Here is a 20870-nt window from a genome sequence, read left to right on the forward strand (position 1 = left end):
TTATTCGACATTGTTATTTCTTTAATATTATATACTTTATATTTTGAAATATAAGTGAATGTTCAAAGATAATCGAGCTATGAAATGATATGCATTTTGCAACAATGCATTGTTATTCGTATATGTGTGTTTACGTATTTGTTCATGAATATCTGTGTAACATCTCGTTACTTTCAAAAATGTCAATCCTGTCGGTGTAAACTATTAGAACCAACGTGCTTATTAGCTCAACACAATTACCATATACATATCAGATTTCGCGTTACATGATTGACAGAATCAAGAGTGCACAATTAATTCTGATTCGATCAACTTTATTAATTGCCGAGAGAATGAATATCTTGTTGGATACGTGACATAATCGTATTGGTTATCGGCGCAAATCCCAGAAATAACATCACGGAGATTGCGTTATGGAATGCCGCATACACAATTGCTTACTTCGACCGACGAACATATTAGAAAAGATGTCACAAGATTGAGCTCTTCTTCAATAAATCTCAATAAAGAGGCGAAAGAGAGCCACTAAAGTATAGAATACAGTTATTAGTGAAACAATGTTCATTTTATTAATGGTTATTTAAATGACGATGATCTTTCTCACGATCGCAAACATAATATTATGTTCTATGACGTTTGCAAGAATTTTAATTTTGTAAATCAAGAATTCATTTACTTTTCCTTTAAATAATTATTCATTTGACATATTTTTTGCATTCGATTTTAGCGACGGATTTTATTAATAATAAAATACTGTAATCAAACGTAGTTGAATATTTGAATATAATATCAATTAGCGATAAAATTAACAATGACGCATCTAAAAGCATCTGACGGAATCATTAATTGCGCTGTCAGCGAAGTGTAAAATGGTGATAAAAGATAAAACCACGTTTGTTCTCCTATCGATCCTTTCAATTGTAAATAATATAATCGTAATAATTACCTTCCACGTTATTTATTATGGATAAAGTTATCAGACTCATTGTCGGATGACGTTAGGAGTGGCAACACGAAAATTTTATTAACGCTATCAAGATGTATGTACGATTGCGATAGAATTTAATTATTTCGTTGCAGAAATGCACATATCAGATGTATATGTGTACAAATAAATATAATATGCACGAGAAATTATTGGTATCAACTAGGATATTGCGCAATGTTTATCCGCTCGTTTTCTCTATAAATCAATTCCATTTGAATAAATAAATTGCCTTATGCCATCTTTAAAACTGTAATTTAATTTGTTATCTTTGTTAAAAGTTGAAATATTTTTGAGAAAAAGCACAAATTGAAAATCCCATTTTCATTATTTCAAAAATAATTTCAAATTATTGTAGTAATTTGCATACAGATAAATTCGAATAGCAAAGAATTATAGACTATAAATTACTGTAAAAATTCTGAGTGTTTTGCGGTAATTTTTTTTAATAGGTCCTAAAATATTCGAGATAATACATAATTATAGTTAAAAAACTATATTTTTCGAATCTTTGCAATATTTAAATAACTCTTTAATTGACTTTTAAATTATGATAATAAGACAAAATATAAATAAAGTATTTAATGTTAGTTTATTTGAGAAAATCAATTCAAATCGCAAAAATAAAATTTCTTAGAATCTACATTAATTAAAATTTATTTAATTTAATTATTTAAACTTTTATCAAGATTGTTATTTTGTTCTCTTTTATTATTAATTAAGTTTATTAATATTCTCTTTATAAAATACTTCAACATTTTTTTTGTAATTTTTATTCATATTGAATCAACATTTTTACGAAATTGCAATTTTGCTAATTTTATTTCTTCATTTTCGCCTTATATTTAATTAAACTGATTATAATTTGTAAAGTTGAAATATATTTTATATACAAACGCTATAATTTGTTAATAGTAAATTGCCGTTTTAAACTTGCAAGGATGTGTTCCTTCTGACTATTTGGAACGTACGTTTGAAGATATTCACCGAGCAATTTGGCCAAATTACCTAAACGCGCAATGAATAACTTGAGTGCGATTGCGGTGAAAGCTCCTCGAAAACGGGTGAATAGTGCAATCGAAAGTTTTCTCAATTGAACAACACTTGGAGAGCAATTCTCATCCACGCCAAGGAGAACATTATCGTCTTTATCACCCAAAGTCTGATGAAATAGTCAAATTGTTCGTGAAACAGACTTCTATTATGAGAATGATTGGTTTATTGCTTCTGTAAAATACTTTTCGTCAGCTGCAACATTCTAGTAAAACTTTAGAAAACATATTTTAATATTTTAATATTGGAAAAAGAGAAGGCCAATTTTTCAAATTAATTATAAATTAATTCTGACCTTTTATGTAAATTCTGTTTTATATAGGATCTTAAAAAAATTTATATGCACCGTTAAATTTTACGATTATTAAATAGCTCTTCAGCTACTGGGTATAATATTCAGCGTGTGTTTGTCATAAAACTGACTGTTCTTCATTATAACGATCGTACGTTTTGGAATTGAGATAAAGGTCAGATTGTCAGCGATGATTTCGAGCGAGAAGGACTCAAGTTCCTCAAAAAAGCTCGCGACTAACAATCTTTTGTGTAGTTCAACAATCTTTCCAGTGTTCTCGCGGATGGTTGTCGAACGCAGAAGTTGGATAAGAGGTTTGCTCTAGTTTATATCTCCCCTTCGACTTTGAGATATTGTAAAGAACGGATCAAAGTGGTTTTCAGTCATGTGAGAGAGAGAGAGAGAGAGAGAGAGAGAGAGAGAGAGAGAGAGAGAGAGAAAGAGAAAGGAAAGGAAGGAAAAAAGAGTCTCCCTTGTGCCCTATAACAGGTGGGATTTATAATCATGGATGCTGCTCCGGGAGATGATCGCAAAAACGATATCTATCGAGAGATCGATTCGTTACTCATAAAACGCATCGCCTCATGTATCTGCGGGCTGAAAAAATAGCACAACGCGTGCCGCGCGTTTTATTTTTAAAACCGCACGTCAAAAGTAGATTTATTGCGTTTTGAAATTTATCTACAAAATTCTAACGCAAATCAGATTGAGATTAAAAAGTGATTCCTTCTTTTTTGGACTTGCGCATTTTACCATTTAAAACGTACAAAATTTTTGTAAGTTACATTATGAACTAACAGTTTGTTAAGTCAATTTTATTTTATATTATAAACATATTTTATTTAATATTTGTGTATTAAATCGTAACGTGGTAACGTAAATCAAATTGAAACTAGAGAGTGATTTTTATCTTAAATTTAGATTTTACGATTTTAAAATGCACATAATTTACGTAAATTACAAGAAAACGGTTAAATAAATTTTGTATCATTAAGTAACATTACATGTGTGGTGTGTGTGTGTGTGTGTGTGTGTGTGTGTGTGTGTGTGTGTGTGTGTGTGTGTGTATTCTCACATATCTAATGCTCGCAATAAATTACTTTTTTATGTTTTGAAACATCACAACTTTTCATTATTTGAGCGCTTAACTGCTCGTGAAGGGAAATAAAAACAGCACAGTATGAACAGGATGAACAAACGAAATTATTCGCGCCAGAGCACCGCGCGCACCAATGAACAATTTATTTTAACGCGACAATACCTTCACATTATCGCGAACAAAGTAAATACTTAGTTAAATAAATGGACAATTAGGACGCGTAGATTGCTGTGTTACCCGCGGTAAATGGCGGCGACTGAATTTACTCATCGCACCGATGCGCCGCCAGTTTTGCTCCATTGCTCCTTCCTGACGCCACGCATTCCGGCACCATTGTTCGTTTCACTCTCATTCATCACCCGCGAGAAACCGTGAGTTTTGATCGTGAGAAAAAAGCGCCGTTTGAAAAAAGCCACGATTTACGCGAGCTGATCAATGATCAGTGAGAACGAACGGCTCGGCTCAGCACTCTCGGCGCTTTCTCACGTCTGAAACTCGCACTTCGACGGGGAAAGAAATGCGGAGGACGCGCAAGAAACGCGCCAAGGATTTTCGATCGACATATGAAATAGAGCCGAAGGAGAAGATCCACTTCGTTTCACCGCGCGAAGCGGATCTCACGAAAGCGCATCTCGCGATGAGAGTCGCTGGATCCTCATCCGGGATTATCGGGTCGAAAACGGAACTGGAGATTAAATTATTATCAAGTAAACAAGCCGAGGTCTTCCGGGTTTCCATCGCGCGGGTGGATTTATTTACGGATCTACTACTCGCGTGCATGTTCGTTCCTTGTTTTGACTCGCGGCGTTGTAAGTCCCGGCGGCGGCGTCTGCCTCCCGTTCGTGATAGACGTGGGATGTGTTATACATAGACAATACGTAAGTATTGTCGGTTCGTGCGATGTTTTTCCGCGATTATCGGCGAATCTCGCGTGTAAGTGTCGTGTAGGTGTGTATACGGGATCTCCCGAGTAGGATCGAGCGACGGTCATGCGTGAGGTGGATTTTTGAATCGATCACGGACACGCGCGAGAACGATCGATCTCTCGATTTCGAATCGTGGCGTAACTCGGTTGTCGTTTCATGGCGTGAATTAACAGCGCGTGACGCGAGTTTTTTGTGCGGAGTATTTCCCATCGAAGCGCGAAGCTATCATCGATGTCGCATCTCGCGTCGCTCACTCGTTAAGCTACAGCCAAACCACGCGCGATTCATGATTTTTTGTCAAAAAAAAAAAAAAAAAATGAATTATTGAAGTTCTCTGGTTTACGAAAGAATTTTGGAATTTTTCAATTAATGAATTGCACGTTGCTTCTGTTTAATGGAATACTTTAAATATTTTAGTTGAATATTGTAGTATTGTCTCTCTAAGAATAATGATTACACACACAGTAGAAATATCGATTTAAGGAATATAAAAAAAATAATTATACAGTTTACATGGTGCTAGAATTAAAAAAAAGTAAGAAATGTGATTATTATATAAATGTATATTTAATTATTATATATGAATAGCAATTCTGAACATTTGTATTATTCATAAATCTCGCGCGAAGTAAGCTACAAATTTCGAATATAAATAGCACAAATCACGTATAATCTAGCGCTAGTTTCACGATTGCATCGTGCGCGTAGAACCTACATATGTCAGATTACGAGTTGGAGATTGCAGAATTGCAAACTGAAGATCAAAGCTGAACAAAAGAATCAGGACAAAAACAACTAAAATTAAAGTTATACGTTAGTTCGAATTAACAATCAAATTTGTAGCTTTAATACAGGCTTAACGGATATCAAAAAATACAGGTCGTTAGTTTCTATCAGTTATGTTTTTCTGCATATGCGAAATAGCGGGCGATCGTTATGCCTCGTGTTTCTCGTTCGTCCAAAACATGTCGGAAGCACCGTAATTGTAATGCTAATTAGCTTACGATCGTAATTAGCTGCGCTTTTCCGATCGACGCGTCAGCGTGAGTGAGTGTTTCAGAACAATAGAACAGTACGATGGGGATGCAATGGCTAGTGTATAATGGCGGCGGTTGGGATGAGGGTGCAATGACGGTGCTTTGACACTTATGAATTAATTTATATTATATAGTGATCATACAATATTTTTTATTCATCCGCTTTGATTGGGTCTCAAGAAGAAGAATATCATCAAAAATAATTTTGTGAATCTTGCGGAACAAATTTTGTGAATTGCGAACAAAATGGAAACTAAAAACTTCCCTTAAAAAAAAACGTAATTGAATTACTTCAGCGGATCGACGATGGCATTACAGCCTTCGTGTCAATTTTCCGGATCAGATCGGCCAAAAATTGATTCGCGACCATTCAATCGTAATAATTGACTCGATCGCCGCATCATCAATTTGATTTTGTTCTTAAGAATATGAAAGACGTTATTTTTTTATTGCGGGTATTTACATGAACGTTAAATCTCGTTAAATTTTATTACATTAAAAGATAAATTTAAATATTATTACAATAAAAAGATAAAAATTTTATATTATTTTATGTGGATTTTATATTAATAATTAAGTGACAGATGTTCTCTAGAAATTCTCGTTTAGACAAATTTTTTAATTTTTTAAATTCAATTTAGAAAAAAATGTACGTGATTAAAATTTAATGCAATAAGAAAAATCAATACATTATTTAATCATCAAAAATTTTAATTCTGAACTTTCGAAAATAATTTATATTAAATTTTCATTTTATTTTTCCGTCGTGTTACGATAAAAATAATAATTAATGAGAGAAATAAAATAGTCAAGATATTTTCGTGCGAAGGACGAATTCTCATTGCCATTTACTACATATATTCGTTATTACGTTAATCCTATCATAAAACAGAAATTGTATCGATAAAGTTAAATTTTCATTTGATAATCTATTAAAGCTTGTTCGCTCTAATTTCATACGGTTATTTCGTCATCGCTGATGCAATTACAGAAGTTTAACAAAAGCGTGACGATCATGTCTTCTTTAATTAGCCATTACGAAGTTTAAAAAGGATCTAGCTTTCGTTCAGTGTGCTAATGAAATTTTAGAGAAACGATGCGCGCGGAATGATCATAGCAACAGTAACAACATGAATTAGCATGATGAGGCAGGTTTTTTCCGCATTTTATTTGAAATGTCTTCTTTCGCAAAAAGTTAATTAAATTAATTACATAAAATGTCTTTTCTTACATAAATACATATAATAAATAATGTATTTATAAATTAATTATATGCAAAAATGATTATGTATACGATCCATCTTCGCATAAAATATTTCTTTTGGTGAGTTTCCAGTTGATTTTTAACGAAAATTAAGAAATATATGAAAGAGAAAAGATATTAAAATCAGAAAAAGATTTAATAATACAGAACTTGAAATGCAATAATTTTTTAAAATTGCGTTTAAATTTTTTTAGACTTATCCGATATATACAACTTATATAAAACGATATATAAAACTTCGTAAATTTTTCCTTGAAATTTCAAATGAATTTCAAATAAAACTGGAGTTCAATTTATTTGGAAGAAATTTCAAACATAATATAATTGTTTACTTAAATATAAGTTTTTCGAACTAAATTTTATACGTTATTTACTTAGATGATACAAGAATTTCATGTGATTAATTCTAACTAGATTTTCCTTAATAAAATTAAATATTATAGATATTATAGAATATCATCGTATCATAGCTATCATAGCTATAACTATCTATCTATCATAACTATAATTTTGATCTGGCCAGGATCAAACCGTAAACTATTGGTAATTAATTAAAGGTCCCGATGCATTTGAGTTGACCCGACGCACCTGAGTCGATTCGATCGTAAATATTAGTTGCATAGATGCTCTGCTCTTATTTGCACAACTGGCTATTTATATGCTAACTAGTCTCTCTAAGGATTAATAATCTAAAAGGGCCTGCACATACAGACATTATGAACTATGAATCCTCAGAGATCTCATTTTATTACTATCTTTAAAAGTCGGTTGTGCTGTCAATTATTCATGATTATAATGCAATATTCTTGTTTTTTATAAATTTTCTACATGAAACATCTTAAACGAATCGTAAGTTATGAAATGTAGTTTAATAAGCACTGAAACAGAATACTGATAAAGTATCAATAGATTAGAGATTAGACCTTTATCTTAAAAATATAAAAATCAATAATAAAGAAATAATAGGGAAAATATATTACAATATTTTGCTTATTGTTAATTAATTTTAACAGAAGATAATAATGTATGTTGAACATTAAGAGCTTCGTTAAGTAAACATCAATGATTCGTTTAGACATTGATGAAAGAAGAAGTTTTAATTCGCAATTTTTTATAACTTCGATTTTTATTAATAGGCCACAGATCTTCAATTTCTTCAAATCACTTTAACAGTATCTTTTTTAATCAAACTTAAATTTCTGCAATATTTTTATTAAAATTGAAATCAAGCATTTCGGAATAGTATTATAGAAGAAGATATTTTAGAAAGATTTTAGATATTTTAGATATTTTAAGTTAATCACATTATCTCGAATCGTGATATCGGGTAACTTTACATTTGCGATAGAACACACAATTTCGTTCTGTAGCCTGCCTCTTTGATCATGAATTCAGGATCGTACCGTTTGCCGTACGAATGCTTCGTTACACACGTAATTCTCTATCTCATATTATTCTCTCTCTCTCTCTCCCTCCCCCCCTCTCTCCCTCTCCCTCTCCCTCATCTTTCATTCCTCTATTACGACACGATCAGAATTTGTAAAGCCAATGAATGAAAATCACAATTCTCTTTATCGTTATTGTAATATGCTATTCCGTCCAGTTTTACCGTCGCTTCATAACTCAGTCTCAGTCGCGACGTTTATTTCTCGAATGGTCGAATCTTTTCATTACGTGGCGCAATTTGAGATCGCAATAAGTCTCGTCAAAGGTTACAGGTTACAGGTTTTTTGCAATCGTACAAATTTTTATGGAACAATTTATTTAAAGCAAATGTTATATTTTATTCATATCATTTTATTCGATTGTGAAAATTTTCGTTATATTTAGCTTTTATATTTTGTTTCGCTGTATCACGTGAATATAGAATATGAGATCGTGATAACCACGTCACAATGTTGCATTTATATGTTCTTTGAACATGGTTCTTTGAACAAAATTATAATTTTTTTTTTATGACATCATACTCATTTTAACATTTTAGTATTAATAACGGTTTTTAATAAGCTTAATATAATTTTATTCCATATTTAATTTTGTTCCATGTTTACTTGCGAGAAGCTTTATAATTTTTATAAAGTCGCTTCTGGTGGCTACTTATAATTATTTGTTACTCGTAACTATTCGTGATATTATTATTTTATATAATATACCATCGCAAAGATACATTTTTTTTAATACATACCAAAAAGTTCTTATAGATAAAGAAAAACTTTTTCAGATCGGTAACTTGATAAGCGCTCTAAGGGTTAATTCGGGAGTTAAACTGATGCTCTAATAGTCTCGTTATTCAAACATGTCGAGAAGGATGATGTGAAAGAAATCGATATCTGAATCGAATAGATAAGCTGCTTGTTTAAATCTTGATTCTCTATAAATATACTTTTTTCATAAGTTATGTAATAAATTACAAAAATATATGAAAATGTAATATACAATTAGATTTGTGATGCCAAGCATATTGTATAAAAGTCATAATACAGTATTGTAAAGCTCTCGGATAAGAGAAGCCATTTTCCATCTCAACGAGCTAATGCACTTTGCAATTAAGGAAATAACTTAATCGCAATAACGAAATAACTTACGACAATGCATATTATGTTTCTATTCAAAGAAAAATTTCTGATCATATTTAAAAAATTTTTTATATATATTATCACATATGATTGACTACTTCATTCGTTTTGTCAAAACATATTTATTTTCAAGCAAAATCAAGTTTAATTATATATATAAAAGAAATAAAGTTAGATATTTGTTGTAAATTATTTTTAATGTCTATATTTTGAGTTTAGTTTGATGTTTGTATGCTTTTTTTCTTATTTTTCTGTAAGTCTGACTCAATTCAAAAACTTTTGCTTCGAAGATAAACTTCTCGATTACTGTACACACGTATTATCGTACATATACACTATCGTTTTTGCAATGATGCATTTGTACTGGTATTTCAGAACATCATATGATTAAATTGCTTCCAGTAAACTTTTCTGAATTCATTTATGACATAACATACAATTTAAACTTTAATAATCAGTAAAAAATTCTATTTAATTGATTAATAATTACATCACAAACGCATAGACTTTTCATTTTATGATAATTTTTATAAGCATATGGATTGCTTTTGATCTATTTTTAATATACTTTTTAATCAGTAGATATATTAATATATTGTACCAGCAGATTTAATTTAAATTAAAATATATGTGTGTACATCTGTACGTGTATGTGTATGTGTTTGAAAGAAAAGATGTAATTATGAGAGTTTTATACGATAGAAAATAAAATGTCGGCGTTTGTCGGAGTTTTGCCTTGAAATATCGTTCGTTTGAAAAATGTCAATTCACGACAATTTGACAGTGTCAACGATCTGCTATTTGTTCGACAAAATTGCCATTGTATTCGCGTGGACTGTCGTGAAATTTTGTTCATAGAATTATTAATAGACGAGTCATGTTCGCAACGAATGTAACGCGAAACGTGATCTCTCGCGAAATCTCGATCTCATATCACCTGCATAATTACCTGTTGTTAGTCTCTTCGCCGATCATGCGACACTTTATCATTGTATCACCTGGCATTCTCACCACTGTGAATCGCGTGCCTGTTCGTGTAAGCATGTATGATCAAATATATTTGGCGTCACTTCCACAACGTCAACCTCAATCATAACTTTGTCCGTCGACAGTGAGAGAGAGAGAGAGAGAGAGAGAGAACTGCGAGTAGAATTCGCTTCTGCTGATACACTTTCCTCGAAAATTGGAGGAATGTCTCGAAAATTCCGTGCCCGAATATACAGCTGGTCCTTGCTCATCGATGAGTCACTTTACTTTCCTCGAAGAAGGTTCCTTAGCGCTCCGATATTGTCCACAAACACGCCAATCACCAATTTGTATCACTTAATTTCACTCATCGGTTATTCCTCGCGTTTTGAGTGAGTCACACATTTTTAGAATGTATATTAAATTAAATCAGCAGATTTTTTTACAATTTTTTTATATTTTATTAAATCGATGAATTAATTAACCGATTCTATTCCACATAAAAGTTCCGAAGTATCCCTTTTTTTTTATTAACAAGTCTCTTATTTCCTGAGGGGAACTTTTTAATTAAGTTGTTTCTTTATTGTTGTGTCGTGTAATCTATCTTAATGAGGAGAAAGGGAAGAGTCTTAATAATCCGAGTGTAAAGATTCTTTAATAGCCTTAAGTAAGATTAGTTTTAATTCTTGAAAAAGCTCTTGATCATCTTTTGTACGACTCGAGTGGTTTTATGTCATTTATTAATACACTTGTTTCTTCGTGAATGAGTCATTTTATCTTTCTGAAAAGGAAGAAAGAGAGCCTGTCCCCGAAGGATTATACTCGCGAAGCTTCTTTGATCGGCTCAGATAAAGCTCAGATTTTCTTCTCGAAAAAGTTTTAGATTGATTATTTTTTGATCCCTGGAGTATCTTTGTAGTTGTTGTCCATTAATTTCTCGTTTCTTCGTCGAAAGAAAGAAAAAAATAGCTTCACTGTTGAACAAGTAGGCTTGCCAAGTGTCGATTGATAACACTCGATCTCATTCATCGTTCTACAATTTTCTTCATATATTAACGAAGTTAATAATTATTATTGTATAATTATTGTATAATTATTATTTTAGTTTATATTATTATATACAGTTTATATTATTAAGGTTTAAATCGTCTTTGATAAAATTTAATAAAATTTTCAAGATTTTATTAATATCACTTATTTCTCACCTAGTTAAGTGTTAGATATTATCTATTTTATTAATAATCCTATTAGCGAGTATTGAATGGTATCATAAGCTTGAATATGATTTTCATTTACTGCTAATCTCGTAAGCGCACGTATGTAAGCTCGAGTATGGTTACCAATCATTAACAGTCTCGAACCACTATTAATCTTGTGTTGGTATGTTAATCTTGCTGATGACCACTGATAATTAACTAGCCGGAGAATATTGACCACATCGTTTGTTATCACATTAAACCTATTAACAATCTCAAATATAGACATTACTTTTTCACACGTTTTCTGTGTCCCAATCACACATCTATTAATAATCGTAATAATCGTACTGGTAATCATTTATTAACAATCTTCTTTCCTGAACATTAATAACTTTTTTTTAATAATAATTTTTTCAATAATAATTTATTTTTATATATCATTATTCAATATTTACTACCGGCCCATTATTTATTGATTACACGCTCAATAAGTTCATCGGTGATCATTCCTTGGTAATTTGCATGATGACCACCAGTGTTCGCAGCCAAAAATAAAGAATTCCAACAACGCACTATTCTTCGTCATTCGTTAAATACGGAGTTCCTCCGTGACGCCTTCTACCTCCTTTCCACCTTTAAAGTTTATTTCGATAGCTGCTCTCGCATTTTATCCTAAAACTTTTTTTATCGCGATCGACGATCGGCGGTGCGTAAAATATCACCCTGCTCGTTTCGGCGGGAAGCGTAAAGTCAACACGCGGATTCGAAGCGCTCTCGCGGCGCACTGAAGTGCGTCTAGCCAGCAGAAGAGGATCGGCAGCGTCGCGGCGCGTCGCGTCGTTTCGCGTCGCGCCGCTGCGGAGTGATTGCGAGTGCGACGAGAGTGACCCTGGCAATGAGTGCCGCCTGCGCACTCCCGACCCATCGTCAATCCTCTTCTCTCCCCCCCCCCTCTCTCTCTCTCTCTCTCTCTCCTCCTCCCTTGTTCTTTCTCTCCTCTCGATTTTGTGATTTTCTTTGAAATCACAAAATTTGGCTTCGATCTGACTCTCGAAAGTTACCCCCGTTCGCCACGGTTTTCCATCACATGCGTGCCACCCCTCTTTCTCCCCCTCATGTTTGTGCGTTCCCGCTTTTGCCGATTTGTTCCATTCATTCGCGGCCCCGAAAACTCCGAAGTTGGACGATACGCTATAATTCAAACCTGAGGAACGTAAACTGAGAAGCTATATTCTCTCTCGCGCCGAGGAAATTTCGCACAATCTATCGCAACAAATCTATTCTTATCTATCACTATTGGCCGCAACAAAATTGTTGCTGCTACTGGATATTTAAAGTAAAAGTAAACAAATTTTACTGTAAAAACCAATTGTTTGATGTTACAGTAAAATCTATTTTGTTAGCAAAGTAGAAATATTTTGCTGAATGAATTTGTTTATAGAAACATGTTAACTTGCTATGAAAGCAAACATATTTTATGCTATTATAATAAAAGTTGTCGCTAGCAGAACAGCAATAAATAAACAAAGCTTAATATCTTTTACTTAATATAGATAATATAGATAATATATTGCTGACTCAACATTCTTTTGATTATAACAGTATAATATGGTAAAAATAACAAAGAATACTCAGAAACACTTTCTTTTTATAAAAATAATAATCAACGAATAGATAATGAGCGAGAGAAGAGTTAGGTGTGTGCTAACTCACAAACAAATGTTATTAGATTATACCAATTTAAATTGTTATTCTAACACTTTTCTTAGTAAAACAAAATTATTTTGGTGCTGAAACTAAAATGTACTGTCAGCGCAACAAAAATTGTATTTTTTTTATTAAATAGAATAAATTTTTACTAAAACTAAATATGCAAATTTAACAAAGCTATTTCAGTAAATTATATTTTTTGTTATATTTCGTTATTGTTGTTGGAAAACAGTTTTTGTTGAAAACAGTTTTCCGGGTTTATTCGTGCAGCAACACAGAGATGTCTTGCTGTTATTATACTCTGCGGTACATCCTTGCAAAATATATACATTTTTAATTTTAATTGAATTATTTATTTTTAAATTTACAAAATGAAAGGTTTTTTAATAAATTCTTTTGTTTATATAATAACTAATAAAATTTGCTATAATAATTAAATATTTCATCAAATCTTTTTTCTCTGTGCGATCAGATATGCGTTTAAAATCTGATATATATATATATATATATATATATTTCATTTTAATTCTTTGCGAAAATCAAATGAGATATTGATGTAAAAAGATGGTACAAATCAAATGAGATTTTGATTGAGATAGGAGATTACATTTTAATGAGATAGTATTTTAATCCGATTTGCAGTGGGGTTTGCTATCTTTAGAAATCTTTGATGCTTTCTGGCAATTATTATCATATCTGATTTTGGAGTTTTTTTATATTTTGCATTTGATTTTATCATTATTATTTTTCTCAATAGTTGCAACTAATATCAATCTGCGCTTTCTCTCTTTTTTGTCTTTTATATTTTCTATCTCATATTTACATTTGCGTGATTATATGTGAAAGATCGTTTGGCAAAAAGATAGTAATTATTATTCTCTTTCAATTTTGATTATCTTGAAACAAAAGAGATTTAGAAAATATTAGATTTCGAGACAGGAAATAAAAATTTGCTAAATGTTCATATTGAAAATAATGTTTTGAGAGTTTGCCGAATAAGTATTTTTTCTACGTTTAAATCTAATTCAATTTCTATAAGCCTGATTTCTATCGTTCATACATCGTAGATTTAATTCTCCTGCTAGTCTCTTTGCCACTTGTTATACCAAATGTGCATTACAATATAGTTAGATTTTGTCCATAACATAAATCCAATTCTATAAATTTCTTTATGTCAAATAAATATTTTATTCGAAAATTGAGTCATACAATTTTTAATTACACAATCGAAATTGCCGTTTAGATTTTATAATTTATATATTAATTGCTATTCTCTCTTAATTAAATGCTGCACATTAATTGTACATATCATCGAATCATATGACTATATTTCATAATAATAATAATTTGTTTAGTTGAATAATTATGAATAAGTTATTGATAAAACCATGATATAAACTCTGACATTTATATGTAGTACGTTTATATGCATGTCTAGCGTACATAGATGTATATGTATATGTATATTTATATATAAGTATAAGAAAAATACTGAATAGTAATTTTATCATTTTACCTAACTTAACCTTAGAAAAAAAAAATAGAATTATATAAGAAGTTCATAACATTTGAATTAATAGTATTATTTCTATTCTCTAAACAAGAAATATACCTAATATCGTTTATTCACATTTGATATCTTTTTTATATGTTTTATATGTTGATATATTTTCGACGTTATTTTTATCTTATATTCTTTGCACTAAAACGATACTATTTCCTATTCGGGTTTTTTGTTTACTCACTTTTCCTTTTTTTATATCATGCGTTCTCGTATTTTTCTCTCTGGCATTTTTTTAGTGACATGCGTTCGTATTTTTGTTCGCACGTATTTCCACTTATGGGAGTTTATGCCACTCGTTCCAAGATAAATCCTGTTTCAACGTGTCCCTTTTATGATTAAACCAATTTCGTTGCCCTTTTCCTTGTCTTCTTCTTCCTTATTTATCAGTTGAAGACGTATCGAAACTCTCTTCCCTCAATCTATATATAGCTTATCTTCTTGATTTTGGTTTTTATGTTTTCTTCAAATTTCATTTTACTTTCTTACGTAAATTATGTATTATACTCTTTATTTACTTCTTTTTTATTTAAAAATAAATATAAAATTGTGCGAAATAAGTGAAGTACACATTTTTTAATATCTTCTTTTTTATTATTAATTGAATTAAAAGTAATGCAGTAGAATTGCTCTAAATATTTATTTTTATGATTTTATCGAAATTCTTTTCATATTAAAAAAATGGCTTAACACGGGTTATATCCATGTGTATTATTTGATCTAAACTAATAAAATAAAACTTTAGATCCTCTTTCGAACATATACGTTTATATTTCCTGACGAGATTTGAGAATAGTAATTAAATATATCTTTTTCTCTCTTTTTTTTCTCTCTTTCTTTTTCTCTTATCTATCAATACGATAGACAATCTTTTTGACGAAACGAGATAACGATTACTTTTACATGGCGGCAGTAACCGCGGATTTATCCACGTAAATCAAAATAAAATCCCGAACATTGGGTCGGGAAAAGCTATCATGATCTCTACGGTTAATTCTGGCTGTGATTTATCGCGGCGTATCTTTCGAGTAATCGCGATAAACCTCAGTATATGGATCGTACACGATAAGTTGTCAGTCGTCGGATTACAGGCTTCCTTTCGATATTTATTGTTTTATAACGCCACATAAAATTAGGAAAGATATAGAAAGATGTAGAAAGTGCATAATTATTCATATACATTTCGGAAGTGTATGATATACGACTACCGATTAATATCTTCGCTCTTCTCGAGATTTTCGTATTTGAAATTAACCTTGTCGTAATATCGATTCTAGTAATAGAAAACTGCGTTCTGGCGGAAAGCGGATAGCTGTAACGCTGTCACTTACGATTATAGATTAGGGCATCGATATACAATTTCAACCCTGCAATTTCTTGGCACCGTACACATCCATCTCTGTAAAAATATAATTGACACTATTTAAATAGGGAAAAGTGTTAGGTAGTAATATAAAGGCAGCGAATAGAAGGTGTTAATATTTATTCGTGATTTCAAAATAAAAAATAAGATTTTATAAAATATATAATTTAGAGGAAAGATTTCTTTTACTTAAATTTGACTATAATTATAATTATTTTTCGCGATGATTTATAAATCCCAAAATTTTGGATATATGTTTAACAAAATATAATAAAGTATATAAAATTAATAATAAATAAAACGCTAATATTTTCCTAATTTTGATTTAAATACTCTATACACATATAAATATTACTTTTATATGTCTCTTTTATTCTGTCAAGTTTGATGTTATAGTTTCAATTGCAATGTTTTTGTCATGATCAACGATATTTTCCTTCTTCAAGGAACGGATTAATTACTATGCGTTAATTACTATATCGCAGTAACATTAATTATGTTTTGAAACACTGACAAAGAAGCGATTACCTACGAATCCCGCGTGAGAATGGTATTGTTGTATTGTTCACGAAACTAGATTAATTGCGTTGCATCACCAATCGATGAGATATAGTCTTCCAGTCCTTAGGACTCAGATATCGATCAATGAGGTAAAATTACATGGTTTATACTTAGTAATTATCTAGTTAAAACATCCGATGCCGATGGATGAACTAATTTGAATGTTTCTGCCGGGAGCAAACGAAGCTAAACTAATTAACGTTCGTAAATTAAAAGGCACGATATTTTCATATTGTACTTTAGCTGAAATGAAAGCTAAAATTATCAATAACTAAATTGATCAAGTAAATAAAATAATAAAAAAAAAAAACATTTTATTTAATAATTTATATATATGATCTCATTGTATACATAACTAGCGTAAAATGAAAAGTTGTTGTAAATTTGAGTTCGTAAACATTGCGACACAGTTAATTTTGTTTTAAGATTTCTTAGGATTATCTTGTACTTTGTACTTGAACCACTTGCTACATTTTACGTCGAGTGCGATTCTAATTTGTGCGATCGCATATAAACTGAATGGCAAATATTGTTCAATGTAGCGCGGAAATTGCATGTACAATTAGCTGTAGCAATCGATTAATTGCAATGTGGAGGTATAATCGGCTCTAATCCACGCAATTCTCATCCTTTTTTCCGGTTTGTCTGATTGTTCTCTCGAAATAATTCGCGATTAGCTTTATGTATCGCTTGAATTCACGAGATCCATACATATACTTGCCTATCATATAATTAATCAGATTATTGTCCAAGTTGCTGCTATTGTGTTGCATACGCGTGCATAATCAATGCGATTATTCAACACGGTTGCAATTGCGATTGCGGTTGCGATTGCGATTTGTGCGCCAAAAGTTATTAAAAGTACACGAGGACCATGTTTGTTGGCTGCAATATAAACCGTGAGAAAGTTGCACGCATCGAGTTGCCAGCTGCACGATTTCCTTTAGATGATTTATTCACAATAATCATCAAGAGACATTTTCTTAAAACTCGTTTTACTAAATTAATGTTTACAAGCTCAATCTTTTAAAATAAATATACATAAATTTTATTATTTCACAACAGTCTTATGTAAAAAAACATTTTTGCACTATTAATTTTATTATCAATAACAGCATTCCTCATTTCCATCTTCATTTAGGAAAAAAAAAATAATGTGATTTTTATAGAAATTTATGAAACTGGATATCGAAAAAAGATATTTTAAACCTCAGTGAAAGTATCGAAGGATTAAAAGGCAAGATCGGGTCGACGGACGGGTCGAATTTTCCAACCACAACCTTTTTCCATCACTGTACCGACATCGAATTCCCATTTACGAGGAACGCGACAAGAGTTTCAAAAATTTTTCAACGAATTACAAAAGGGTCTCTGGCGAGTCATGTATCGCCTAAGATCTCCCGCCCTCGGAAGGGTCAAGCTGCGAAAGCGAGGAAAGATTTCCCTCGCAAAGCATATCTTTGTATCTTTATAAGCAATATGCTTGTTTTATAGTTTTATCGTACGTAAAGCTCAAACTTTATATTGAGTCTTTTACATATTCTAATCCTTTAAACAGGGATTGACAGGGACGAAGAAATACGATGTTCCAAAATAACTTGATAAATCGTCAAAACAAGATAGGGACAATTTTATGTCCTTGTAATCATATTTGAAGTGCCAGTTAGTAATCATCTGAATTGTCGTCTAGCAGGCGACACGCTTACATACTAGCTAGATGTATGGCTATTTGAGAATGATTGCGGATGTAAATAGGTTAACGGCGAGAGCTATTAGGTTATAGCACCCGTTGCTAATAATTTGGTTACGTGTATGTGAGACACGTTAAATCTGTTTGAATATTATAAAATAGTCAAACGATAGTATTAATCCGTCCTATTTAGGCTATTATTAGTTCATCTATTAGAATTATCGTGTTTGCTGTTCAGATGAATCAATATTGGATTAACTCGATCTTTATGGTACTATCATCTAGATGTTTAGATTTTTGTATATAACACAAAAATAATGAAAATCTTAAAATAGTTTTTTAATCATAAAATTTCGATTTTTAATTTTTAGAATGAGAGAAATTGCATTATATAATATTGTAACTTTGATATTATTTTGTCAAAAATATTTTGATGAAGAAAATAAAAATTACGGTAGAATTTGTTATAAAATATGAAAAATGAGAAATGACGAGCAAATAACGCGATGTAAAATAACAAGAAAGTAACAAATAATTCTTGCTTCATATGTCGGATATATTAAATGAAAAATAAAGCATTGTGCAACAGCGTGGAAATGTGCAGCCATTAGTTTTCTTACAACGTTCTATTTTTCAATATTTTGCAATAATAATGAATCGGTAACTACTGAGAAATTTGGAAATTTCGTGGAATAATTTGAAAATCTCAAAAATTGTAACAACTAATCTATTGGTCATTAATATTTGGGCGGAATTTAAAAACGCGCTCGAACGCGTGGAAAAGAAGAAATATAACTGCGATATCTCTCGGTATTCGCGCACCGAGCACCGGCAACGGAAAAATAAGTGACGACCATAATTCACGCGGTCTCCACCGGTCGCTGCCACCGGTCCAGTTCGTGTAATCACAATACAGATGAAAACTCGTCGTACCGGTGTAACGTATTGCCAGGGAGTTCGGTGGATAGCTGATTTTCGAATGATCAAAATACTCCGTCGAGCGCGGTACACAAATCACTTAATCCACGATAGACCGTAATGTACATATATTATAATAAGAAATATATAGAAAATCAAATAGAATATATAAATTTAAATGGGAAACATAAAATTTCAATTTTCTTGATTGAGTTTTCATAACCTCTCGAATGTATAATCGAGTTTTTAAACTTATCGAATTTGTCGCGTGATCGGATTTGTTAATCCTCTTTTGGGAAGAGGAAAGATATCTAATCTTATTTAATCCGATTTAAAAATTATTAATGCCGAGAATATAGAATTTAAAACGTTTTTCGAATTGAAAAACGTTGGAATTGAAAATATTAAGAAAGAATATACGCGTATAAAGAAAGCCAGATGTTTTTCATAGAAGTGGCACGTTCAGTTCTTCTGTTCTCGAATGTTGGAAGAAGATTTTCTAGTTCGAAATCACGTGATGCTATTCGCAGTGCCAGTTCAATCGAATTCCTTGGAGAACCTCGAAGAATTGTATTTTCTCTCGCACAGAACGAAATGCCGTATACAAGTTAGGAGATTTACGTCGTAATTCCAAAAGGGTTACGCAATAGCATAGTAAGATAAACGATATTCATCGTTTATACTTAATTTCTACGAATATCATGAAAGTATTGAAAAGTATTGAAAGTATTGAAAATTATTTTTTAATATTTTTACATTTCTCTTTACGTCTAGAAATCAAAAAGTCTGATTTCATTCTTTCTGCATTTTAATATCCATTTAATATTTTTTAATATATGTATATATTAGTATCATACATTGTGCTAAAATATAATTAAATAATTAAATTAGTGCCTATTTTAAATTACACTTTGACGTTTTAATTTTTATTATACCATAAAATTAATAGAAACTATCATATAGAGAAATATTTAACAAAAATAAATAATTTTGCTATCTGTATAGTAGAGATAGATAAATTATTATTAAAAACAATTGTCTTCTACATAACATCTTGTTTTGTAGCAGTGGTTAAATTTATACGACAATTTTCTCTATCAAATCGGTTCTAACTTCGCACATCACTACAATGTGTATATCAACATGTGCACGTGGATACAATTGCAGCATGAGAATTTGCATAGGTATTGTTCACTTAGATGCGTCAATTGTACAAAGCGTATGTCTAAGATAATATATCATACAAGATGAAATTTCAATTATCAGTGCTTTGAGAACAAATAATTTAATTATTTATTAGATCCTTTTTATAGTAATTTTATAATAATTTATAAATATATAAATATATTTATAATTTTATAATAATTACTTTTTTATATATTATCGAGACATTACTTTTTTATATATTATCGAGACATTTCAGAACTGTGTTGAAATTTTAGTTATATAAATAAAAGTATTAAATTCATGAAGTACGCTATTTTTAAATCTTAGATTTTGGATATAATTCGTTATATAATTAATTATAATTTTAATAGCATTAACACACAGCTGAAATTCTTTCTATCAATCCTAGAATTTCTTATCTTCTTGAAAGGAAATCAAAACCGTAATTAGACCAAACCATCGAATTTTAAAGCTAGGGTTTTTATACATTTCCTTTTGAATAA

General features: G+C 31.0%; 2 protein-coding genes across 11 annotated transcripts in view; one reads left to right on the plus strand and one right to left on the minus strand.

Moving 5' to 3' along the window:
• The window catches only part of FMRFaR (FMRFamide Receptor), a 47460-nt gene extending 35176 nt beyond the window's left edge, over nucleotides 1-12284 (minus strand). For 9 of the 10 annotated variants that reach the window (XM_089085434.1, XM_089085439.1, XM_089085438.1 and 6 more), the window contains exon 1: nucleotides 10182-12284. The gene's annotated coding sequence lies outside the window, so the exon portion shown is untranslated. The remainder of the gene's footprint in view (nucleotides 1-10181) is intronic. The other variant, XM_089085444.1, reaches the window with a different exon arrangement.
• LOC105422867 (uncharacterized) overlaps nucleotides 1-20870 on the plus strand; it is a 73485-nt gene that overhangs the window by 22704 nt on the left and 29911 nt on the right. The window lies entirely within an intron of this gene.

Source organism: Pogonomyrmex barbatus, unplaced genomic scaffold, assembly GCF_055798465.1.
Source record: "Pogonomyrmex barbatus isolate J1 unplaced genomic scaffold, ASM5579846v1 scaffold1, whole genome shotgun sequence".
Classification (NCBI taxonomy): domain Eukaryota; kingdom Metazoa; phylum Arthropoda; class Insecta; order Hymenoptera; family Formicidae; genus Pogonomyrmex; species Pogonomyrmex barbatus.